General features: G+C 46.3%; 1 protein-coding gene across 2 annotated transcripts in view; it reads left to right on the top strand.

The window, feature by feature from the left end:
- Window positions 1-24,046, top strand: part of PITPNC1 (phosphatidylinositol transfer protein cytoplasmic 1) — a 393,300-nt gene that overhangs the window by 213,386 nt on the left and 155,868 nt on the right. The window lies entirely within an intron of this gene.

Genomic DNA, 24,046 nt, shown 5'->3' with positions numbered 1-24,046 from the left:
ATTTACACCAAGTAAAACAAGGCCTAAATGGATGCGACCAAATGTGGTCACGTGGAGAGGCGCTCGGCATATTTTATGTTTAACAATTTTTATTGATGACCACACCAACAGTACAAAGCCACCGGAACATGTCAATCTCGAAACATTTGTATATAACTCAGTGGAACATCACTTAAAACAAGTATCAGTACATACAGCCATCAAATTTTGTCATATAACATTGTCCCTCCCTCCCCCCCACCCCTATTCTGTATTTATTTTAATAATAAAAGAAGAAGCTATTGTATTGATATTACATTCAATTGCAAATATAATCAATAAACATTTACCTGATACAACTCTTTGTCTGTTTTTTCCGTTTTGTTTCTTATCATAATCTAATCTAGAATGTCATCAAAGGTTTCATTAAATGTTCCTTTCCCCCCCTTCCCCCCCCCACCCCTCCCCCCCTGTACCTATACCATGTAATTCTATATCAGCGTTAACCATGTAACATATAAAGCCATTTATCTTCCCCTACCTTCCTCTCCCATGAGTGTGTTCACCAATAAGCTGCGAGCTCTGCTTGATAAAGCCTGTACGTATGGTTCCCAGACTTCCCAAAAACGTTGTCTACTTCTAGGACTACTAGTCATAGCACGTGCTTCCATTCGCACCAAGGAATGAAGCGAGCTCCTCCATTGCCAGAAGGAGGGCCCTATGTCTTGTGTCCAGTGTTGTAATATACATTGTTTCCCAACCATTAGTACCTTATAGATAAATATGTTTTCTTTATGTCGTAGTGTTGACCCTCTTCCCCTTAATCCAAGCACTACAGTTTTAGCCTCTAACCAAAGCTTCCTGTGTAGCACGGCCTCACAGTATTCCAGCACTGGACCCCAGAAATCTTGTATGGCTGGACATCCCCAAAAGCTCGGCATATTTTATAAACCGCATGGAAATTTAAGCCAATTCTATTAAAATTTTGGCATACTTTAGAGAATACGCCTAGGCATATTTTTTTTCCCTGTGGATTTTTCAAATCTGGCCCATAATACCTAATTATTTCTTGGTTGCACCAACTGAAAAGCTAATCACATTCATTTTACTGCTCATCGAGCACATTCTCATCCTCAGTTACCTACCTACTCATGGCAGGTTACAAAGTAACAGCTTGATGCAAATTATTAGAAATTCTGTCGTTTGATTACAGATGTCTACCATTTAAGGGATTGGCTTCACTCATTTGAATAAAACTCTACAGATAGTTCTGTTTTATTATTGCCCTAAGCAAAACTACCCCTTCAGTTGGGGCCTTCTTTCCATTTCTCATGTTCACACTTACTCATTTTTCATTTCTCACGTTCACGCGTTCTCCGAGCTCCCAAGGTATGCATTCCAGAGGAAACTACTGCATTGAAGAGTCACCTGTCCTTTCGCTTCCTATGCTTTGTTAATTATTTGTGTATGCTGATTCAGAGAAAGGCAAAAACAGCTGACTTCAACAGCACAGGATTTGTGTTGCATAATCTTTACCGGTCCCTGGAGAAACACCTACCGATTAGAACTGTAAAAAAAAAAACCTGAATGCGCATTTAGCTCTGGAATTAAAATAACCTCACAGAAAATTACAGCAGATGAACACCATGTGGCCTGTCCAGCCTGCCCAATCTGCATCTACTCTCCCTTATTTGTATTTATTTTATTGAGCTTGATATACCGCAAAATAGGCGTCTACGCAGTTTACAAGTAAGACTAATCAATAGAAATCAAACAAAATAAAACATGGAAAAGAAAATAAGATGACACCTTTTTTATTGGACATAACTTAACATTTCTTGATTAGCTTTCGAAGGTTGCCCTTCTTCGTCAGATCGGAAATAAGCAAATGTGGTTGTTAAGTCCTGTCTGTTGGGTGTCAGAATATTCAATCAGACAGGACTTAATAAGGATCTGGGTTTTCTAGCCCATTATAAACCATAAAGTTGTATTGCTCTGTTTATCACCCTCCTCTTACCTACCCACCTCCACCCTGTTAGACTGTCAATGAAATGCTTGGATGTTTCACTTATATATACTGTCATCTTCCACATTTGCTTATTTCCGATCTGAGGAAGAAGGGCAACCTTCGAAAGCTAATCAAGAAATGTATTATGTCCAATAAAAAAGGTATCATCTTATTTTCTTTTCCATGTTTTATTTTGTTTGATTTCTATTGATTACCTTTAAAAGTGGACTAACACGGCTGCCACAACTCTCTACTCAAGTAAGACTAAAAAGAAAAAGAGAAGTAGAAGCAGAGGTAGGGGAGGGGAGAAAGAGGAGGAAGGAGAAGAGAGAAAGAGGAGGTTCATGGTAGCGAGGTCTCAAAAGCTTTTGAGAAAAGATGGGTTTTGAGGAGCTTCTTGAATAGGTGAGCGGAGGTTTCAGATGTGATATGTGAGGGAAGTGCATTCCAAAGTTTAGCTACTATACAACTAATGCTGGTCTCATCGTTTCTTGAAATCAGATTCAGTCTCTCTGTCTACCACCTCCACCAGGAGGCTATTTCAGGCATCCGACACTCTTTCCATAAAGAAGTAATTTCCTTAGATGAATCCTGAGCCTGTCCCTTCATCCTATGCCTCCCTCATTTCAGAGCTTAATGTTTATCTACTTCTACCCTAGCTGAGATAACATTTTATCATCTCTATAACCTCATGTGCAAATCGCCTTCTGTATATTGATGCCATGGAGATATTTAAATGCCTCTATCATATCCCCCGGTCCTGCCTTTCTTCCAAAGTATACATATTGAGATCTTTAAGTCTGTGCCCCCTATGTTTTATGCAGGGGCGTAGCTAGGTGGGGCCATGGGGGCATGGGCCCCCACAGATTAAGCCCTCGCCCCCTCTACTTTGGTCCCCCCTCCCGCTGCCGACCCCCCCCCCCCCCCCCCGCCGCCGCCAGGTACTTTTGCTGACTGGGGTCCTCAACCCCCGCCAGCCGAAGTCTTCTTCAGCGCCGGTTGACTCCGGCTCCTTTGCTGATAATCTGTTTCTGACTCCTGACATCCTGCATGCATGTCCTGCACTGGGCTACATACAGGACGTGCACGCAGGACGTCAGGAGTCAGAAACAGATCAACAGCGAAGGCGCCGGAGTCGACCGGTGCTGAAGAAGATTTCGACTGGCGGGGGTTGGGGACCCCCGCCAACAAAGGTACCTGGCGGCGGCGACGGGGGAGGGTTGCTGCGGCGGGGAGGGAGTTGGCAGTGGGAGGGGAGGTTCAAAGTGGCAGAGGGGTCAGCGGCTGGGGGAGGCGGGCTAAACTGTGCCCCCCACCTCGGGCTCTGGACCCCCCTCCCACGTCAGACTCACAGAAACAGAAGCCTGCATGGCCGCATTGCTGATCTGCAAGGGCAGGCTTCTATATGGAATGTTGCTAGTGGAGGAGTAGCCTAGTGGTTAGTACAGTGGACTTTGATCCTGGGGAACTGAGTTTGATTCCCACTGCAGCTCCTTGTGACTCTGGGCAAGTCACTTAACCCTCCATTGCCCCTGTGCTGTTTCTATATATAACTAATATAACCTCACTTGAGAAAAACTGACACAAGCAGTTTAATCCTTCTCAGAAGGCGGCGTACTCTGGATTGGAGTATCCTTTCTTCCATATAAGATCTGCATCATTCGTCATGTCTCACTTGACCTAAACAGGGCAACTATGGCTATATCATAGATTTGGAACCATTTCAGGAAGCTCCAAGACCTTATCTAATATAATCATTCGCACCTCCAACATTCTGAAGCTGACTCCGTGGCAGTGAAGCCGTGTAGTGTTCGTAGGGTTTGTAATCGCCCCGCCCGACGATTACGCGACGTCAGAAGGAGAAGGGACCAACCACAGGCAATCGCACTCGCTCTCACTGCCCCGCCCTCGGAGGGAAGGGAAGGCTGCATATAATATTCACCCACCAGAAGTTCGTTCCCTCTCTCCGAGTTCCAGGGTCGTCGTCCCTCCCTCCCTCCCTCCCTCCCTCCCAATTCCAGGGTCCACCTCCCTCCCAGTTCCAGGGTCATCGTCCCTCCCTCCCTTCCAGTTCCAGGCCCCCCCCCTCATTAAAAGTCATCCTGACTTACCTCGCGCGGTAAAAAGCGTGCAGGCTCGGCACTTACTTCAGTTTTCCCTTCTCTGTCTCTCAACTCTGGTCCCGCCCTTGCGGAAACAGGAAATGAGGGCGGGACCAGAGCTGAGAGACAGAGAAGGGAAAACTGAAGTGCCGAGCCTGCACGCTTTTTACCGCTGCTTCCGGCCGCCGTAACCCCGACGAGGTAAGTCAGGATGACTTTTAAAATTCGGAGGGAGGGGGCATGGAACTGGAAGCGAGGGAAGGAGGGAGGGATGACGACCATGCAACTGGGAAGGAGGGACGACGACCCTGGAACTGGGAGGGGGACCCTGGAACTCGGAAAAAGGGAGGACCCTGGAACTTGGAAGAAGGGAGGGAGACCCTGGGAGGGAGGGAGGACCCTGGAACTGGGAGGCAAGACGGGGGGGGGGCCCTGGAACTGGGAGGGAGGGGGGACCCTGAAATTGGGAGGGAGGGGGGACGCTGGAACTTCCCTTAAAAACATTAATGGCAGAAGGTGATTACCTTGCTAGCGCCCGTTTCATTTCAGTGAGAAACGGGCTTTTTCTACTAGTCAAAAATATTCTTTTCTACTTGCTCAGTCAGAACATACGCAATTCTGAAATAATAAACCGATCTGTTCTTGAAATACGTGCGTGAAGATTTAAGGCACCAAAATCTAGGGTCAGGAAAGTATTACACCTCTGCCCCTCCTTCAGTGACACCAACAAAAGGACAGGAAGTGACAACCAAAGTTAGAACAAAAAAAAGGAGATACAACGGAGATACAATGTGCGTTCTCTCTGTTTTGCCTTTCCGTAGTCTTCACACACGTACACACGGAGTTTGTAAATTCTAATAGGGGAGCTAGTGCACATTATTCGCAAATTGCAGGAAAGAAAACCATAACCAATTAAACAGTTGGCAACACAGAATGGCCGTATAAAAGACTCTTGGCCAGGAATAATTAGTATCCGCTGTGATTTGATACTCTGCCAAAGAAAAACTACAAGCTGACAACCCATGAACGAGAAGCTATAATCACTGTCAGAAGCCTGCATGGGGCCCCGTTGCAGCCGGCTATGCCCTGATTCTTCTTAGATTCTCAGCACATTCCTGATGGCTGTCGCTGACTCCTTGTCATGCCAAGGACACCAACCTCTGACGTGCATGCGTCAGCTACGAAGGCAACTGGAAGGCAGCTGCATTTCAGTGATGGAAAAGCATGAAACACAGGCAATATGTATTGGAAGCATAGGCGCGCCGACTCCGTGGGTGCTGTGGGTGCTCGAGCACCCCCAATATTTCACCCACCGGAACCGGAACTTCCCTTCACCAGCCTGACCTGCCCGGTCCCCGCCCTCTTCTCCCTCAGTCCTCTGCCGGTCTGCCCTCGCCTTCCTGCGTGCCGCCCAGAATTTTAAAAGTCATCTTACCTCGGGGTCCCGACGGCAGCAGTGAAAGGCATGCAGGCTCGACGCTTCAGCCTTCCCTTCTCTCTCTCTCTCTCAGCTCTGGTCCCGCCCTCATTTCCTGTTTCCGCAAGGGCAGGACCAGAGCTGAGAGAGAGAGAAGGGAAGGCTGAAGCGCCGAGCCTGCACGCCTTTCACTGCTGCCGCCGGGACCCCGAGGTAAGATGGCTTTTAAAATTTGGAACTCGGAGGGAGGGAGGGGGCCTGGAGCTCGGAGGGAGGCCTGGAACTCGGAGGGAGGAGGAGGGAGAGGGGGAGGAGCACCCTCAATCATTTTGAAAAGTTGGTTGTTATGATTGGAAGAGCCTGATGAGAGGGATGGACCCCCTCCATGTCCCCTTTGTCTGACTTGCTATTTCTAAGCATTCATGTTGGAGACGGGGCCGTGGCTTGGGTGAACCTGAGGTGTAATCCTAAGCACCAGTTTTATGCTACACTGGCGGTACAGTGATATTACCAGAAGGACATGATCATAGTCGCTTTTTACTATAATCAGTAAATGTTGATAGTAAGGCCACATTTGAAGTTAAGCTAGTTGAAAGATTAGGTAGCTACTCGTAAACGAAAATAACATTTTGAAAAAACAAAACAAAACATTTTTTTGGCTTCTAATCCAAAGCGGAATATTTCACGTCATACGATTACTGTAAACAATGAGGCTGATATTCAAAGCCATTTAAGCTCCTAACCGGGGATATTCAGCTGTACTTAGGGGCCCTTTTACTAAGCAACGTAGGCACCAACGGTTGCCCAACGCACGAAAGTTTGGAACTACTGCCCAGTTACCATGTGGTCTGGGTGGTAATTTCATTTTTCATGCACGACGGAAAATTTCTGGCGCATGGCACTAACCGGGTGGTAATCGGCATTGTACACGCGCTGATCATCACCACCTGGTTAACACATAAGACCGTACCGCTAAGTCAATGGCCCAAAGTGGACACGTGCCAATTTTCATTTTGTCGCACATTCATTTTCGGCCAAAAAAAAAAGAGGCCTTTATTGCAGGTGTGCTGCAAAATGAATCTGCATGCATCCAGTACGCGCGTCTACACCAGCGCAGGGCCACTTAATCAGACAGTGAATATCCACTGAGACTGCTCTAGAGCTGTCCTAAAATAAGGTCTCTTAGCTATGTGGTTGCCGGCACTGAAAATCAGGCCTGCACCCGCATAATTTTTTTGTTCATTGTTGAAAAAAAAGCCCCCAAGCCCCCTCCTGTCCCAGCGTCCCCTCTTTTGTTCCTTCCCTTCCCCTGTGCATTAAGACCCTCGCCTGCAAGACCCTTCACCACCACCTCCCCCCAAAGGTGAAGGTAAGCCCCTCCCCCACCCAGGCTTACCTACATCCCTTGCGGTCCAGTGGGGTTGTTGGGGGCAGGAGCACAGCTCCATCACTCCTGCTCCTTGTGGCGCCTTGGGAAAATGGCTGCTGTGACCTCTCGCGGCAGCTCGCGGTACTCCTGAATCTACTTTCTTTGAGTATCATATTATGATTTCTAGTTCTTGAACTTCCTTTCCACTGAAGAGTGTGTTTCTTCTGAATTATTCAAAGGCTTTGATTGGCTGTCATATCCTCCAGTAGATCCCCAAGTCTAATCTCAGATGTATTGAATGTCTGTCATCCTTCCCCTATATCCAAATAGATCCCTAAGTCTTATCTCAGAGGGGTCTTAATGAAGACTTTACATGATTTCGGTAGCACTTTTTTAGACTATTCTCTCTATATCCTTTTGGAGAATATAAATTGTTTGCTAATTGTTTCTATATTTGTACTAATAAGCCAAAGACAAATTAAATTTTTATCCCAAACTCTCTAATGTTGGCGTTTTTGCTTTGAATTGACAAGTGAATTTATTAAGTGACGAAGACACTCCCACCTTTCTAGGTCAAGGAGTGTTTTTGAGATGGGGGTTGAAGTGAACAAAAAATAAGAGGGAATTTTGAATAGGAAGGTAAAAAAATAGATGACCCAGGGGCCCTTTTACTAAGCCACGTAAGCCACCTGGCACACGTGTGATAATAAAAATTATGTTTTGGCCGTGCGTATCATATGCGCGCCAAAAATGAAATTACCGCAAGAGCCACGCAGTAACTCCATTTTGGCTTGCATTGGGCGCGCATAGGTCATTACCGCCTGGTTACCGCCTGAGATGTTACCGCTAGGTCAATGGCTGGCGGTAAGGTTGCAAACCCAAAATGGACGCACTTCAAATTTGATTTTGCCGCACGTCAATTTTCGGCAAAAATGTTTTTAAAAAGGCTTTTTGACAGGTGCACTGAAAAATGGACCGGTGCGTGCCCAAAACCCATGCCTACACTACCGCAAGCCATTTTTCTGCGCACCTTAGCGAAAGGACCCCTCAATGAGTTACAAATGTGCCTTCTCAAGGAGGAAGTTTCTGTGTGTGGAGAAGTGAATGGAATGTCGCTGTAAGAGACAGAAGGCCAGGACGTTTATTGATTCCGTGCTCTGCGCAATTGCAGATGGTCTCCGCAGATTGTGCAGGTGAGGTTAGCTAAAGAGTTCATCATATTCAGTTGCATTTTCTCCCCGTTTCAAAAGCTTACCTTAAATATGTAAGCATCAATCCAAAGGACATTTCTATTCTGCGCCAGAGGCAAAATTATTTTGAGAACACGTCTCATCTGTGATTGGACCTGTATGAAGAACTGTATGAGTTCTCGTTTTATATGATATTTTTTGGAACTCATGCATGGTCTTTGGCCAAACCTCTACTGGAGGATATTCACATTTCACAATGCTTCTGTCGATCAGTGAGCCCAGCATTGATATTGGCAGGACTCAAAGGCTATTTGAATATAATTAGTAGCATATTGGTTAGCGCAGTAGACTGACCACCAGAATTCCCACTGAAGCCCCTTGGGTGACCTGTGTAGAATCTGGGGATTAATAACAATCATTTTGGAGTGTGAGGTAAACTCTTCCTTTTCCTTCTGTACATTTTCTTTTGTTTTCATTTGTTTCTTGTCTATTAATCAGGATGTGACTCCCCGAGGGAGGGTTGAGGGTGGGCCTGTGAAATAACACAGCCGGACAAAGGGATATACACAGTGCTTTTTTTGTAGAAAAAAAGGTGCCGGTACTCGTGGGCGGGGTCACCACACATGGCACCGCCCCTATTATAGCCACACCCCTTATACCAGCCATGGCGCATATAAACAGACATCATTGAAAATATTATACTAGTATAGGAGAAAAAATAATGTGATTTTTTTTCATTATAAATAATTTCTGTAAGCTCTTACAGCTCCAGTATACCCAGTGCAAAATAAGACAAATTCCAAACACTAAAATGAAAATAAAATGATTTTTTTCTACCTTTGTTGTCTGGTGACTTTGTTTTTCTATCCATATTGGTCCCAGTCTCTGATTCTGCTGCTCTCTATCTGTTCTCTTAACTCCGTTTCCAGGGTTTCCTTTCCATTTATTTCTTTACTTTCCTCCTTTCTTCTTCTTTTGTTGCCCTGCATCCATAAGTAAAAGCTGGGTCCTCCTCCATGGAATTGACTGGAGGAGGTATGACATGGATCCAGCTTTTGCCTATTTTCTCCATCCATGTGCAGTTTTTCTCCTCTTCCCTTTCCCTCATCTCCATCCATGCGCATCTTCTTTTTTCTTTCCTCCCCTCCATTCATGTCCAGCACTTCTCCTCTCTCTTCCCCTCCATCCATGTCCAGCATTTCTCATCTCTCTTCCCTCCTCTATATCCATATAAAGCAATAATTCTCTCTCCCCTCTCCTCCATCCAAGTCAGCATTTCTCCTCTCTCCTAGCCAACTCCTCCATCCATGTCCAGCAATTCTTCTCTATCTCCTGCTCTCCTCTCCATCCATTTCTAGCATTTCTCCTCTCTCTCCTCTCATCCATGTCCAGCAATTCTCTCTTCCCTGTCCAGCGATTCTCCTCTCTCCCCTCCATGTCCAGCAATTCTCTCTTCCCTGTCCTCCCCTCCCTGTCCAGCGATTCTCCTCTCTCCCCTCCATGTCCAGCAATTCTATCTTCCCTGCCCTCCCCTCCATGATCAGCAATTATCTCATCCCTGCCCTCCCATCAATGTCCTGCAATTCTCTCTCCCTTGCCCTTCCCTCCCATCCCATGTCCAGCAATTCTCTCTCCCCTGCCCTTCCCTCCCATGTCCAGCAATTCTCCCATCCCATGTCCAGCAATTCTCTCTCCCTTGCCCTTCCCTCCCATCCCATCCTATGTCCAGCAATTCTCTCCCCTACCCTTCCCTCCCATCCCATGTCCAGCAATTCTCTCTCCCCTGCCCTTCCCTCCCATTATTTCCAGCGATTCTCCACCTCTCCCCTGCCCTCCCATCGACGTGCAGCGATTTTTCCGTCCCTCCCCTGCCCTCACCTCTCCCAATATCCAGCGATTCTTCGTCCCCAAGGGTCCTCCTTCACTGCCTGCCAGCCAGCGTCGGACTCAGAAGCGAACGGTGCAGGCAGCGATTGGCTGGCAGCGTCGTAGCTTCCCTCTGCAGGTCCCGCCTACAACTTCCTGTTTACGCATAGGCGGGACTTGCAGAGGGAAGCTACGACGCTGCCAGCCAATCGCTGCCTGCACCGTTCGCTTCTGAGTCCGACTGGCTGGCAGGCAGTGAAGGAGGGCCCTGGGGGACGAAGAATCGCTGGATATGAGAGAGGTGAGGGCAGGGGAGGGACGGAAAAATCGCTGCACGTCGATGGGAGGGCAGGAGAGAGGCAGAGAATCGCTGGAAGTAATGGGAGGGGAGGAGGAGAAAAAGGTGCCGGTACGCCGTACCGTTGCGTACCGGCACAAAAAAAAGCACTGGATATACATGAAAACAAGTGTTTATTTAATTGAATCCTGAGACCTGTTATGTCACAGGACCAGGAGCAAAAGATAGAATGCCTCTGTAGTTCAATAAACAGTCTTAAGCAGGCCTCAGGCTAGCAAGGCCTGAATACAGTCTGTGGCTGGTAGGGCGGCGCCACCCCAAATACAGCCTGTGAGTCTTTCTCAGTTCTTCTCCGTGTACTAGGGTCCGGCTCCAACCAGACCTCAGAGCAAGGCTCGTCAGTCTCAAACAAGAAGCAAAAATGGCTTATCTTAGCCAGGTCACAATTCTTAACCATAGGTGGTGGTTGTGTACACAGGGGCTTCGATTCCTTCTTCTTTCTAGGCCTCCTTTTCAGTCAGGCCCTGTCTTAAATACTTCCTGGTTTAGGCTCCACCTTTCCTCCTGGCTCACTTCCTCCCGGGCGGGACTAGTGCTCTTAAGGTGGCTCAGGCTGTCTGAGGGACTGTTCTTAAGGGTGAGGGGCAGAGTTCTATAAACCCCCTCACAAGGGACTTGAGAATTATGTTAGATTGAGATTTGATTGCTTTGTTGTTGTTGTTTTTTCTTATTATCTTTGGTCAATATAATTTTATTCTTTTCTTTACATTTCTTGTAATAGAAACTGTAGAAATTTAATTTTAAAAATCAAGTGTTTCGATCACTTAAATAATACTCTGAGGTTTTATATGTATTATGAAATGACTTCAATAGGAAAATAACAAAGACTTAGGGAATTTATCCAGGAATTTGTTAAGCATACTACGATGACCTTCTCGTCATTTTTGATCATTCAACATGTGCCGTTTGTAGCCACAGCTCAAAAGCTATTTCATGATGACACTGAAGCTTAACAATAGACAATCATATTCCAGCACAGTATAAATGACCTGGTTAAGAAATAGGTTTGGCTGCATAATGCTTATTTGTTAAAGCTAGGCTGGGCAATCCGTGAGCATTTCGGTATACAATGGCCCTCTGAACCAAACAGAGGCTTTAGGAATCAGGGAATGTATTTTACTGCATCTCTTGTGTTATAACCTTTTAAAAATTTCAAATGCGCTATGAATTTTCACTTGGCCATCTGTCATGGGAGCTGTCCAGACTGTGGTGCTGAATAAGAGTAAAAACAAACTTTCTAGGTTCATTGGTCACTCTTGTTTTAAAATTAAAACTTTATTAAATGAGTCCAATGTGTTGAATGATGATTGAGAAGCGGATATGATGGGATTATAATCCGATTTATGTATTGAAGACCATGGTAAGAGAGGTGTTGGAGTTGCTTTAACTCATGTGTTAAAATATCTATCCATTCGACTACTAAAATACAACTTTGGAATAATCCAAAACTAAAAATCAATGGTAAATGTTTTGCTTGGCCTACATGGATAGAAGCAAAAATATGGTTTCTACATCAACTATTGGACAAATACAAATGGCTACCTTTCTCTACACTACAGGCAAAGTATAACCTACACAATCAGTGCTACTTTCAATGGTTACAACTAAAACACTGCATTTCTGCAAACTTTGATATTAACTCATTAAAGGATAAAACTCCAAGTTGTTTAACATTATGCCATCAGTTGGCTAATGGGAAAAAAACGGCATCAACATGGTACAAAATCTTACAAGATCACTCTTCTCATTATCCTTCAGCTTTACAAAACATTTGGAACAAAGAACTCAATTCTCAAATTACTGAAGAACAATGGGAAAAAATCTGGACATTATTATATAAATCTTCAAAATCATCTGCTTTTACACAATCATCATTCTACATCTTGCATAGAGCTATGTAGACACCTTACAAACTTTCCAAAATATCTAAAGAAATTTCAAATAGATGTTGGTCTTGTAACAACCATATAGGCACATTAGACCATTTAATTTACCATTGCCATATACTGGATGAGTATTGGTCTCATATAGAGGAAACTATTTCTCAAATTCTAGATTTTAAGATCTCATTAAGATACAAAATCATAATCATGGGAGAATTTGGTTTAGACACGATACTACAACCACACATAACCAAATTACTTCGTATATTGATTCAAGTTGCTTTAAAACTGATATGTCAAAACTGGAAGGACTTTACGAAGTTATCTTATGATATGTGGTGGAATACAGTATGTCTATACGCTAAATATGAAAAAGCTGCTGCTGAGAAATGCGGTTCCCTTGTAGCATTTAATAAAACCTGGTCTCCCATACTCAATTACTCATCCAATCAACATTAATTATTATAATTCAACATCTATAAATGGGTACTAATTACAAATATAAGAATAATTTCTTTTCTTCACCTCTAACATTTAAATATATGTTTACTCCTATAGTTATAATTACCTGTAATGTAATGAATCTTTTCCAGAGATGGGAAGGTGGTAGAACGAGAGGACATGAAATGAGATTGAAAGGGGGGCAGACTCAAGAAAAATGTCAGGAACTACTTTTTCACGGAGAGAGTAGTGGATGCTTGGAATGCCCTCCCGTGGGAGGTGGTGGAAATGAAAACAGTAACAGAATTCAAACACGCGTGGGATAAACATAAAGGAATCCTATTCAGAAGGAATGGATCCTAAGGAGCTTAGCCGAGATTGGGTGGCAGAGCCAGCCGGTGGTGGGAGGCGAGGATAGTGCTGGGCAGACTTATACGGTCTGTGCCAGAGCCGGTGGTTGGGAGGTGGGGCTGGTGGTTGGAAGGCGGGGATAGTGCTGGGCAGACTCATACGGTCTGTGCCCTGAAGAGCACAGGTACAAATCAATGTAGGGTATACACAAAAAGCAGCAAATATGAGTTATCTTGTTGGGCAGACTGGATGGACCGTGCAGGTCTTTTTCTGCCGTCATCTACTATGTTACTATATTACTATGTAACAGCATCAGGGATTCTAGAGATGATGTAAACACTGTCCATAATTTTTCTATAAGTCAGTGGACATGTTCTAACTTGTTAAACTGTTATTAAGTCAATGGTACTTAATTTCCTTTTTTATTGTTATATCCAAATTAATAAAAATGATTGAACAAAAAAAAAAACTTTATTAAATGCAAATTTTATTCTGTCAAAGTGACCAAAAACTAGAAATAGAAACAGGCAAAAAACTGAACTGGAAATCCCCAAAAGCCAGACTTTGCCTGCAGTACTGCACCAGAGAAATAAAGACACGCTTGTCCCAAACCTCACAGAGAAAATCAAGAAAATTAGCAAGAAACCCTCTGTATGGCCCTGGAGTATTTATTTATTTTATTTTATTTTTTGCATTTGTACCCCACATTTTCCCACCTACTTGCAGGCTCAATGTGGCTTACATAGTACCGTCAAAGGCGTTTGCCCAGTCGGTGGATAACAAAGTTGTATAGTGATCTTATGAGGTATAAGTGGCGGGTCGGAATGGATGAAGATTGTGTGATGGAAGCCGGTTTGTATTTCAGTCCTTTGCAATTTGGGTAGTGTAGGCTTAGGTAGGATCTTGACGATCTGACTTTGTTTCTTATTGGTATGTATCCTGGGACTACGCCGTACATGATTTTTGTGGACTAAGATGCAGATTTTGAAGATGATCCGTTCTTTGATTGGGAGCCAATGCAACTTTTCTCGGAGGGGTTTGGCACTTTCGAAGCGTGTTTTGCTGAATATCAGCCTGGCTGCTGTATTTTGGGTGATCTGGAGTTTTTTTATGAGTTGTTCTTTGCAGCCCGCATAGATTCCGTTGCAATAATCTGCATGGCTTAGGACCATTGATTGTATTAGGTATCGAAAAGTTGCTCTTGGGAAGAAAGGTTTTAATCGTTTGAGCATCCACATTGAATAGAACATTTTCTTTGTTACAGAGTTTACTTGGCTCTCGAGGTAAGGTTGCGATCGAGTGTGACACCGAGTATTTTCAAACTGTCCGAGGTAGGGAGGGTATATCCTGGAGTATTTATGGTTGTGGGTTTGTATTTGTTATATGGAGAGGAGAGGATGAAGCAATGTGTTCTTTCAGTGTTCAGTTTCAGTTGGAATGAGTTTGTCCAGGAGTCCATGATGTTCAGACTATCGTTGATTTGTTGGTCAGATCATGTATGAAGGGGATGTATATTGTAACATCTTCTGCGTAAATGAATGGGTTAAGGCCTCGGTTGGATAAGGACTGTGCCAGTGGAATCAACATAATGTTAAGGAGTATTGGTGATAACGGTGATCCTTGAGGTACTCCGCAGACTGTTTTCCACGGTGGTGATATGTTTGACTTGATAGGTTCTGGTGGTTAGAAAGCCTTTGATCCAGTTAAGTACGTTTCCTTCAATCCCGAAGTGGCCTAGTATTGTTAGTAGTATGTTGTGGTTTACCATGTCGAATGCGCTCGACATGTCGAACTGGAGGAGGAGTATGCTTTTGCCTGTGGCAATCTCCTGCTTGAATTTGGCCAGGAGGGTGACTAGGACAGTTTCGGTGCTATGGTGGGATCGGAATCCTGATTGTGAATTATGTAGTATTGAGAACTTGTCCAGGTATTCCGTAAGCTGTTTAGTCACGAAGCTCTCCATCATTTTTACTACTAATGGGATAGACGCAACAGGGAGGTAATTGGTGATATTGTTTGTGCTTTTCTTTGCATCTTTTGGTATTGGGGTGAGTAGGATGTTGCCATGTTCCTCAGGGAAAAGACCTTGTTGTAACATGACGTTTAGATGGGATGTAAGGTCTGCTATGAAATGGTCTGGGGCAGACTTGAGTAGATGACTGGGACAATATCCAGTTTGGTCTTGGCGAACCTGTGAGTCGCTTGTGTAACTGATTCGGTGCTGAGGAGATTAAATGTTGTCCAAATGCGGTCAGCTGGCTTTCCTTCGGAGGATGGGTCCAGATCGTTGAAGAAGATTTCGATGTCAGTATTGTGATGAGGAAGTATGCTGTATAGTTTTATTATTTTTTCGTTAAAGTAGTTAGCAAGTTTGTCTGCGGGTGGGATATCTGTGTTGGTTGTGGTGATAGGGGTGGTGTCTAGTAACTTATTTACGGGTTGGAATAGTTTCTTCATATCTTTGTAGTCCAGTCCTAATTTGGTTTTGTAGTAGGACCTTTTGGTTTGTTTTATTGCGTGTTTGTATTTTCTATGTATTTGTTTCCATGCATTGAGTGTATGTTCATCTTTTGTCTTTCTCCATACTCGTTCAAGTTTTCTAGATTGTGTTTTGAGTTTTTTTAGTTCGTCATTGAACCAAGGTATAGTGTTTTGTCTTTTTGATATTTTTGTTTTTAAGGGTGCTATTTTGTTTAGTACGCTGTTGCATCTGCCATCCCAGTGGTTGAGATAAAGTATGGAATCAGTGCGTGTTGTCCATTCGTTGTCGTATATTTGTTGCCAGAATATTTGTGGATCGATCGATTTGCCCTCTTGTAGTGTAAGTAGTACATTCTGGTGTACTGTAACCAAAATTCAGGCGGCCTTTACTCATTAAAACTGCTCCAGGGACCTGCATACTGCTGTCATGGAGCTGGATATGACATTTGAGGCTGGCATAGAGGCTGGAAAAAATATTTTTAAAACATTTTTTGAAGGTGGGAGGGGGTTAGTGACCACTGGGGGAGTAAGGGGAGGTCATCCCCAATTCCCTCCGGTGGTCATCTAGTCAGTTTGGGCACCTTTTTGAGGCTTGGTTGCAAGAAAAAATGGACCAAGTAAAGTCGGCCAAGTGTTCATCAGGGACGCCCTTCTTTTTTTCATTATCGGCCAAGGATGCCCATGTGTTAAGCACGCCCCAGTCCCGCCTTCACTATGTTTCCGACACCCCCCCCCCCCCCCCTGAACTTTGGTCATCCCCGCGACGGAATGCAGTTGAGGACGCCCAAAATTGGCTTTCGATTATGCTGATTTGGGCGACCCTGGGAGAAAGATGCCCATCTCCCGATTTGTGTTGAAAGATGGGCGCCCTTCTCCTTCGAAAATAAGCCTGAAAATCTCTGGAATCTGAACAGTGCAAATGTTCTGTGGCTCATGTAAAAGTAAAACACTTTTATTAGATCAATAAAGTACACTGGCAAATCAGTACAAATAAGTTCTTTCAAAGGTATTTTACTAACAGTGCAGTCATTTCATGCTCTGCAGTCATGACTCTCGTGGTGAAACAAACGTAATAGAACAAGACCAGTGCGAGAAATTAGACATCACCAAGCTGAAACAAAATACTTCAGAACGTGTGACCTTCTTTATTGCTGTATTTCTGTTGTCATGGTTACCAAGAATGTTCCCAAGGGTCTCCACAGGCACCCCTCAAAGGGAGAAGGGTAATTTTAGAACATAGGCAGGAAAGCCAGGGGTCGGCTCAATTTCCTATTTCTGCTTGAAAGACGGGAATCTGATCTTGGCTCAAGAAAACCTAAGGGGTCCTTTTACTAAGGTACCAGGGGTGTAGCTACGTGGGGCCACGGGGGCATGGCCCCCCATAGATTACGCCCTGGCCCCCTATACATTTGCCCCCCCCCCCCCCGCCGCCGCATCAGGTACCTTGTTTGCTGGCAGGGGTCCCCAATTCCCGCCAGCCGAAGAGTCTTCTTCAGCGCCGGTCGACTCCGGCGCCTTCATTGTGGGATCATCTGTTTCTGATGCCTTACGTCCTACACCGTGCATGTAGCCCCGAGCAGGACGTAAGGCATCAGAAACAGATGATCCTACAGCGAAGGCGCCGGAGTCAACCAGCGCTGAAGAAGACTCTTCAGCTGGCAGGAATTGGGGACCCCTGCCAGCAAACAAGGTACCTGATGCAGCAGCAGTGGGGGGAGGAGTTCCAGTTGCAGCGGCGGTCCAAAGTGGCTGGGGAGATTTCCAGTTGCGGCGGCAGCGGTTGGGGGGGGGGTCGGCGGCAGGGGGAGGCAGCTAAACAGTGCCCCCCCCACCTTGGGCCCTGCTCCCCTCCCGCTGAGGTCTGGCTACGCCCCTGTAAGGTACGCTAACAGATTTAGGGCCCCTGTTACAAAGGCAGGCTAGCGTTTTTAGCAATGCTAAAAATAAACATGCGCTAAATGTCCATATATTCCTGTGGCCGTCTCTAGCGTCTAGAGCGTGCTAATCATTAGCGTGCACTAAAAACACTAGCGTGCCTTTGTATAAGACCCCCTTAGTGTGCACTAAACGATAAGGTGCCCATTATATTCCTATGGGTACCTTATCATATAGCGCATGCTAATAGTTAGCACTTGCTAAATCTGTTAGTGCACCTTAGTAAAAAGACCCCTAAGTATGATTGAAGTTTTGTAATAAAAGAATTGTCTCTGTTTTAGGCAACCTGAATTTCTTATAGGACTGTACTGCCAGGATGCTATAATCAGGCTTAATATAAGGCAAGACAAAAGGCACAGCCTACATACTGCACCATGTTAATCCAATCCTACCCTAGCTGAGATAATAGTTAACCGTCTCTCTGTCCTCATGTTCACCTCTCTTTAAATTAGTCACCTTATTTTCTGACTCCTCTTACTCTCTTACCTATCTATATGTTCCATCTTTGATTATACCCTACGCTATTAAAATGTTGTATTGTATATTGTGTTGACATTGTAAATAGTAACTATGCCATACTTTGTATTATTTGAATATTTTTACTGCTGTAATTGTCTATTGCTTATGTTTGATTTATTCTTACTGTACACCGCCTTGAGTGAATTCCTTCAAAAAGGCGGTAAATAAATCCTAATAAATAAATGTATTTCCTTCTAAAATGTCTAGCTCCTTCATGTCCATATCAGTTTTCATTTGACCTTGTCTGATCACGAGGCTTAGACCTGCTTTGGTTCCTCTTCTAATCCTTGGTATATGCCATCACCGTCTTGTGCCTTTTATGTCTCGTCACTTCCTTCTCGGAGTAAGTTCTTGTGGAGTCTACAGTCAGCTCTTTTTTTTACTTCTCTTGGGCAGTTTGAAACCCACTTCTTCATATGTTACATCAACAAGTCTTCTAATGCATTAGTTCCCACCTTGTGAGCAGGGGCGTAGCCAGACCTTACGGTGGGAGGGGGCCAGAGCCCGAGGTTGGGGGCACATTTTGAGTGCCGCCCTGCCGCCCCCCCCCCCCCACTGCCATGCCTCGCTTCGCTTTGCACCCCCCTGCCACCGCTTCCTCGCACTTCCCCCTTGCCCCACAAATACCTTTGTTGGCGGGGGTCCCCAACCCTCGCCAGCCGAAGCCTTCTTCAGCGCCGTCTCCGGTGCAGCCGCGTTCCTGCCCTGCTCTTCTTGCTCCTCCTGTCCTGTGCACATTGATGCTCCTTTAAGGAGCGTCAGTGTGCACAGGACAAGAGGAGCAAGAAGAGCAGAGCAGGAACGCGGCTGCACCGGAGACTGGTGTCACTGAAGAAGGCTTCGACTGGCGGGGGTTGGGGACCCCCGCCAGCCAACCCAGGGGCCCGGACATATTTTGCGGGGCCCAGGCCCCCGTGCCCCCCCCCCGTAGCTATGCCCCTGCTTGTGAGGACTGTGAGACCATGACAGAGGGTTGCTTTTTGTGTTGCTGCAATTCATGTGGGCAGAATACAGAGGCTGCTGTAGCAGCAGCAGTGGTTGCAGAGATGGCGGTAAAATCAGAAACCACCGGGGGGACAGAAGAGGCAGCAGGTATGGGGGTGGGATCAGAGGCAACTGTGCAGGAGAGAGAGAGAGAGAGAGACTGGTGGAGACAGGAAGGGATATGAAGAGGCATAATGGGGACAGGCTTGCCACTGAGGGGAGGATGTCCAGGAATATTGCTTAGGATGGGTGGCTCTAACACAAATTGAAATCTTGGCTTTGTTCAACTTTGAAGATGGAAAAGACTTGGGGTTTCTTTTACAACTAGTAAAGAAGACCCATTTCGGTATGAAAGGAAACGGGTGCTAGCAAGGTTTCCCCCCCCCCTCGCTCTCTCCCTCTGTCCCCTCCAAGTCCCACGGCTCCCTTTCTTCCCTTCCGATTTCCATGGCTTCCTCCCTCCCTCTGTCACTCTCCTTCACTCTGTCCTCCCTCCGAGTTCCAGTCCCCCCTCCCTCCCTCCCTCCCTCCCTCTGTCATTCTCCTTCGCTCTGTCCTCCCTCCGAGTGCCAGTCCCCCCTCCCCCATCTCCCAACGTGCACGTCGCCCGCCCCCCTCCAAAATCACCAACCCCCCTCTCCCCCTCTCTTACCAGGGTCCCGTCGGCAGCATTGAAGAGCGAGCAGGCTCAGCGAGTCTACTGCCTTTCCTTCTCTGAGCTCTGACTCTGGTCCCACCCTCATTTCCTGTTTCCGCAAGGGTGGGACCAGAGTCAGAGCGAAGAGAAGGGAAGGCAGCAGACTCGCTGAGCCTCCTCGTTCTTCAACGCTTCCGCCGGGACCCCGGTAAGAGGAGGAGGAGGGGGGGTAGGGAGCCTGCTGCACGCAAGGACGCCGCTTCCAACAGTTTTTTTTCGCTTGTGTTTCAGCTGTTCCTGTGGTCCCGCCCTGAAGGGCGGGACCACAGGAACAGCTGAAACAGAAGGTCATGACGTCACTGTGATCTACCGACGGAAGCAGACCACCTCCGAGGGAGCCACGGTTCCAGGCAGCGTCCGAACGTTGGAGGTGAGAATTATTATATAGGAAGCTGTGTTAGTGATTCCCGAGCAGCAAATGCGACAAAGCCCGTAGCGCGGCTTTGTAAAAGGAGCCCTTGATTTTCCCATCCTTCTGGGTCAATCTACCGGTGAGAAGTGGTGTGCATTCTTTTGAAACAAAGTGAAAAACGCAATGAAAAAAGATTTGATCTGTTCCTTTTCAGAACAAACTGAAAACAAAAAATGACGCAATGGGGTTTTTCCATTGTGTTTGCAGATAACGTGCTGAAAACTAAAAGCAATAAAAGAACACAAAAAAATGTGACCATTGTGCGCATCCTTGTTACTCTCAAGAGCCTGGGAGCTAATCCGATGTGCCACAGTAGGGAATTTTTGTAACCTTCCCTTCCCACAGGCTATGAGTTTTATTGCACCATTCAGAGATTGGCTAGGAGTCTGTATTCTTAATGAGTGCAGAAACAGTCTGCCAAGAGTTTCTTTTCAAGCTACTGAATGGATCAGCAGCTCGCCAACTGCTCAACATTGCGAGCTTGCACAAGAGCCACAGGCTGTGTATCCGCAGAACGAAATAATAATGAAGGAATTGGCACAGTCTTGGAATTATAGTACAGAAAGAGTTGATTGAAGGGGGAGTCAGCTGACACCCTACCTTCTCAATCAGATATGAAGAATTACCCCCATCCCTACCCCATATTTTTTATCAGCTGGGTCTATACTTCCAGAAAAGTTTGTTCCAGTTCTGCTTTGCCCAGTGGCGTAGTCACAGGTGGGCCTGGGTGGGCCAGGGCCCACCCAACAGTAGCACACGTTTAGTGGTATCTGGTGGGGATGCCAAGCTCCACCAGCTGAAGACTTTCCCCCCTGATGGTAACGAAAACGCTTCTCTCCATGATACTGGCACCTTCACATGCTCAATTTTCAGCGTAAGCCTGCTGCAGACTGCCAAGGTGGAAAGAAGCGTTTTCCTGCCAGCTGAGATATTTTTTGGGTGGTTGGGGGGGGGGGGGGGGGGAACACTTGGTGCCCACCCACTTCTTGCCTAGGCCCACCCAAAATCTGTTGTCTGGCTACGCCCCTGGCTTTGCCCCTCCGCATCTGGGGACTTGGAGTCCTGACTTCCTTAAGAAAACACAGGACTGTGTTGACGCAATGAAGTCAACTGGCAACTGGGAGTTTGGCCTGCACCATTACCATCTCCTGTGACTTTATTTTCCCCTTTCCCACCTCTGACTCCTTGAGTCTTCATCCTGCCTTCCCTGTCCCTCCTTCCAAGGTAAAGCCTATAGAACATAACCTGACTGATTCCCTTCCATTATTCATTTACATTGCCTCTTCTTTCGGATTCTAAGCAGTGGCTACGGCTCTCCTCTCCCCCGGGGCAAGCAAAGTCCTGTCCAGAATTTAAAGACAGGTCATTCTCTGTGATCGTGCATAGCATTGCTGAGGAGCTCCAGCATGAACTAACCATCTTCAACCACGGATACCGAGCAGTTTTGGACTGCTCCTGTACAGCTGCAAGCTAGATCTCCTTTGAATTGGAGTCAGTCCCCTTCTGTAACTGTGTCTCTGTGTGATTTGGAAATGTCTCTTGAGGCTTTCATTTCATTTTTTTTTTATTAACTTTATACCCGCCTATCACCTTCTTTCCAGGCATTTTACAATAAACATACCTAAATATTCACAGAAAAACAGTAACATAAACAAAACAAAAAAAAAATCATTCAAAACAACAAAACAACCAAGCTTTTATCTTTTTTCAAAGTCATATAATCTGTCACACCCTGTAACTCCAAGGGTAAACTGTTTCACAGTTGTGGACCTCGTAGTGACAACGTGCACAGTCTAGTAAAAGGTTTTGAAGGGCATCTTCGATATGATGTCTAAATCCAATTTTGGACGTTTTAGGGAAAATGGCCAAAAATCCAGTAGCAAAAATGGCCATTTTCAAACCAGAAAAAGTCCAACTTTTTATTTCACAATTGTTTCAAAAATGGTCATTTGCTAGATGTTTTTGTGCTCCGTGCGTCTGTCTTTTAGGACCATTTAAAAAAAAAAAAAAAGCCCAAGAGAAAAACACAAAAGAACATACCATTGGGATGTATGAAGGAGGCAACTTTCTTAGTAGACTAGCCATAGACATCCCAACAGAGCTGTGGGGGCACCCTAGGGGGTGCTGCAGTGGACTTCACATAAAGGTCCCAGGTACATATCTCACTGTCACCCCCTTAGATTGTATGGGGAGCCCTCCAAATCCCACCAAATACCTACTGAACCCAACTGTACACCACTACAATAGCCCTTATGCCTGCAGGTGTCACTTATATGTAGGTACAGTAGGTTTTGGGAGGGGCTTTGGAAGGCTCATATATTCCACCACAAGTGTAACAGTTAGAGTGGGATACGATCCTGGGTCCCCTGCACTTCACCGACCACTAGGCTACTCTAGGGTCCTGCTTGCTGCTTTAATAGGACTGGCCATAATATCTGAAGCTGTTACAGAGGCTGGTATGGACTGTTTATTTCACCTCTTTTGGGGGGTGGGAGAGGGTCAGTGACCGCTGGGTTATGCCTTAATCCCTCCAGTGGTCATTTAGGGCACCTTTTAGTGACTTAGTCATGATTGAAACCAGGGACGTAGCCAGACTTCGGCGGGAGGGGGGTCCAGAGCCCAGGTGAGGGGGCACATTTTACGCCCTCCCCGCCATTGCCGGGCGACCCCCCCCCCCCCGCCACCGCCGCCACCACCAACTTTGTCCCCCCTGCCAACGACCCTCTCGACCCCCCTCCCAACGCCAACCCTCCCCCGCCGCCGTCGCCTACCTTTGCTGGTGAGGGAACCCAACCCCCGCCAGCCGAGGTCCTCTTGCTTCCCGCGCAAGGCGGACGTCAGACTCACTGAAACAGAAAGAAGCCTTGATCTGCAAGGCTTTGTTCTGTTTCTGTGAGTCTGACGTCCTGCACGTACAATGTGCAGGACGTCAGAAACAGAACGAAGCCTCCCGCGGGAAGCAAGAGGACCTCGGCTGGCGGGAGGGTTGGCGGCGGGAGGGAGGGTCGAGAGGGTCGTCAGCAGGGGGGTCCAGAACCAAATCTACGGGGGCTCAGGCCCCCGTGGCCCCACGTAGCTATGCCCCTGATTGAAAAAGGTCTAGACCAAAATGTCTAACTTGTAGCCCTGGACATTTTTGCTTTGTTCCATTATGGCAGAACAATGTCCAAGTTTGGGAACGCCCAAATCCTGCTCCTAACACGCCCCCCTTGTGATTTGCATGCACTGCAAAGAAAAACATCTCAAATCCAAGTTTTGAAAATCGTGATTTGGACTTTTTTTCTGAGAAAAACATCCAAAGTCCACTTTATGCTGTTTTTGAGACATTTTTCTCTTTTGAAAATGAGCCCCGGTGTGTACCACAGCACCAGGAGAGATGTCAACAGCCTCTGATAGGAAGAACCACGAGTTCTGGAACGAAGATAATCACCAAACAGTTCACATCAGTAACACCTATTCTGTGCGCTTTATTAATTGCACTAGTAAAAAAGGCCTGTTTCTGTAGGCAAGGAAACGGGCCTTAGGCAGGCAATTCCCCCCCCCCCCCGGCAAAAACTGCCCCCCGCCGCCGCTGCTGCCGTTGTTGTGCTACCTGTTCTTACAGCCGAAGTGTTGTTCTTTCCTTCCCGTTGGTTCTTCAATCATCTTGTCGGGACGTTCCTCTGCATGCGTCTGACATCAGACGCATGGAGTTAAATTTTCTGAGAAGATGATTGAGGAACCCACCCGAAGGGCAGAACAACACTTCGGCTGTCAGCACAGGTAGTGCACAACAGCGGCGGGAGGTGCGGTTTTCGGCGTGTCTGTGGGGGGGATCGACAGGTTCAGGAAGGGGGTGGGTTTCGAGGGGGCCGTAGCGCGGGGGGTGACAGCTGATTCCGAGGCAGTAGGAGGAGCAGCATGTTTCCCTACTCCTCTCCTTGCCTTGGAATCAGCTGTTTTGACGTCATTGACGTCCGTGCGTGTCTGCCTCGCAGTCCACCTGCAGCCAGGGAGCCACGGTCCCAAGCATAGAACGTTGGAGGTGAGAATTATTATATAGGATTGTAATGGC

The sequence above is a fragment of the Microcaecilia unicolor genome, chromosome 6 (genome assembly GCF_901765095.1).
Source record: "Microcaecilia unicolor chromosome 6, aMicUni1.1, whole genome shotgun sequence".
Classification (NCBI taxonomy): Eukaryota; Metazoa; Chordata; class Amphibia; order Gymnophiona; family Siphonopidae; genus Microcaecilia; species Microcaecilia unicolor.
This window is presented reverse-complemented; position numbering and strand designations above follow the sequence as displayed.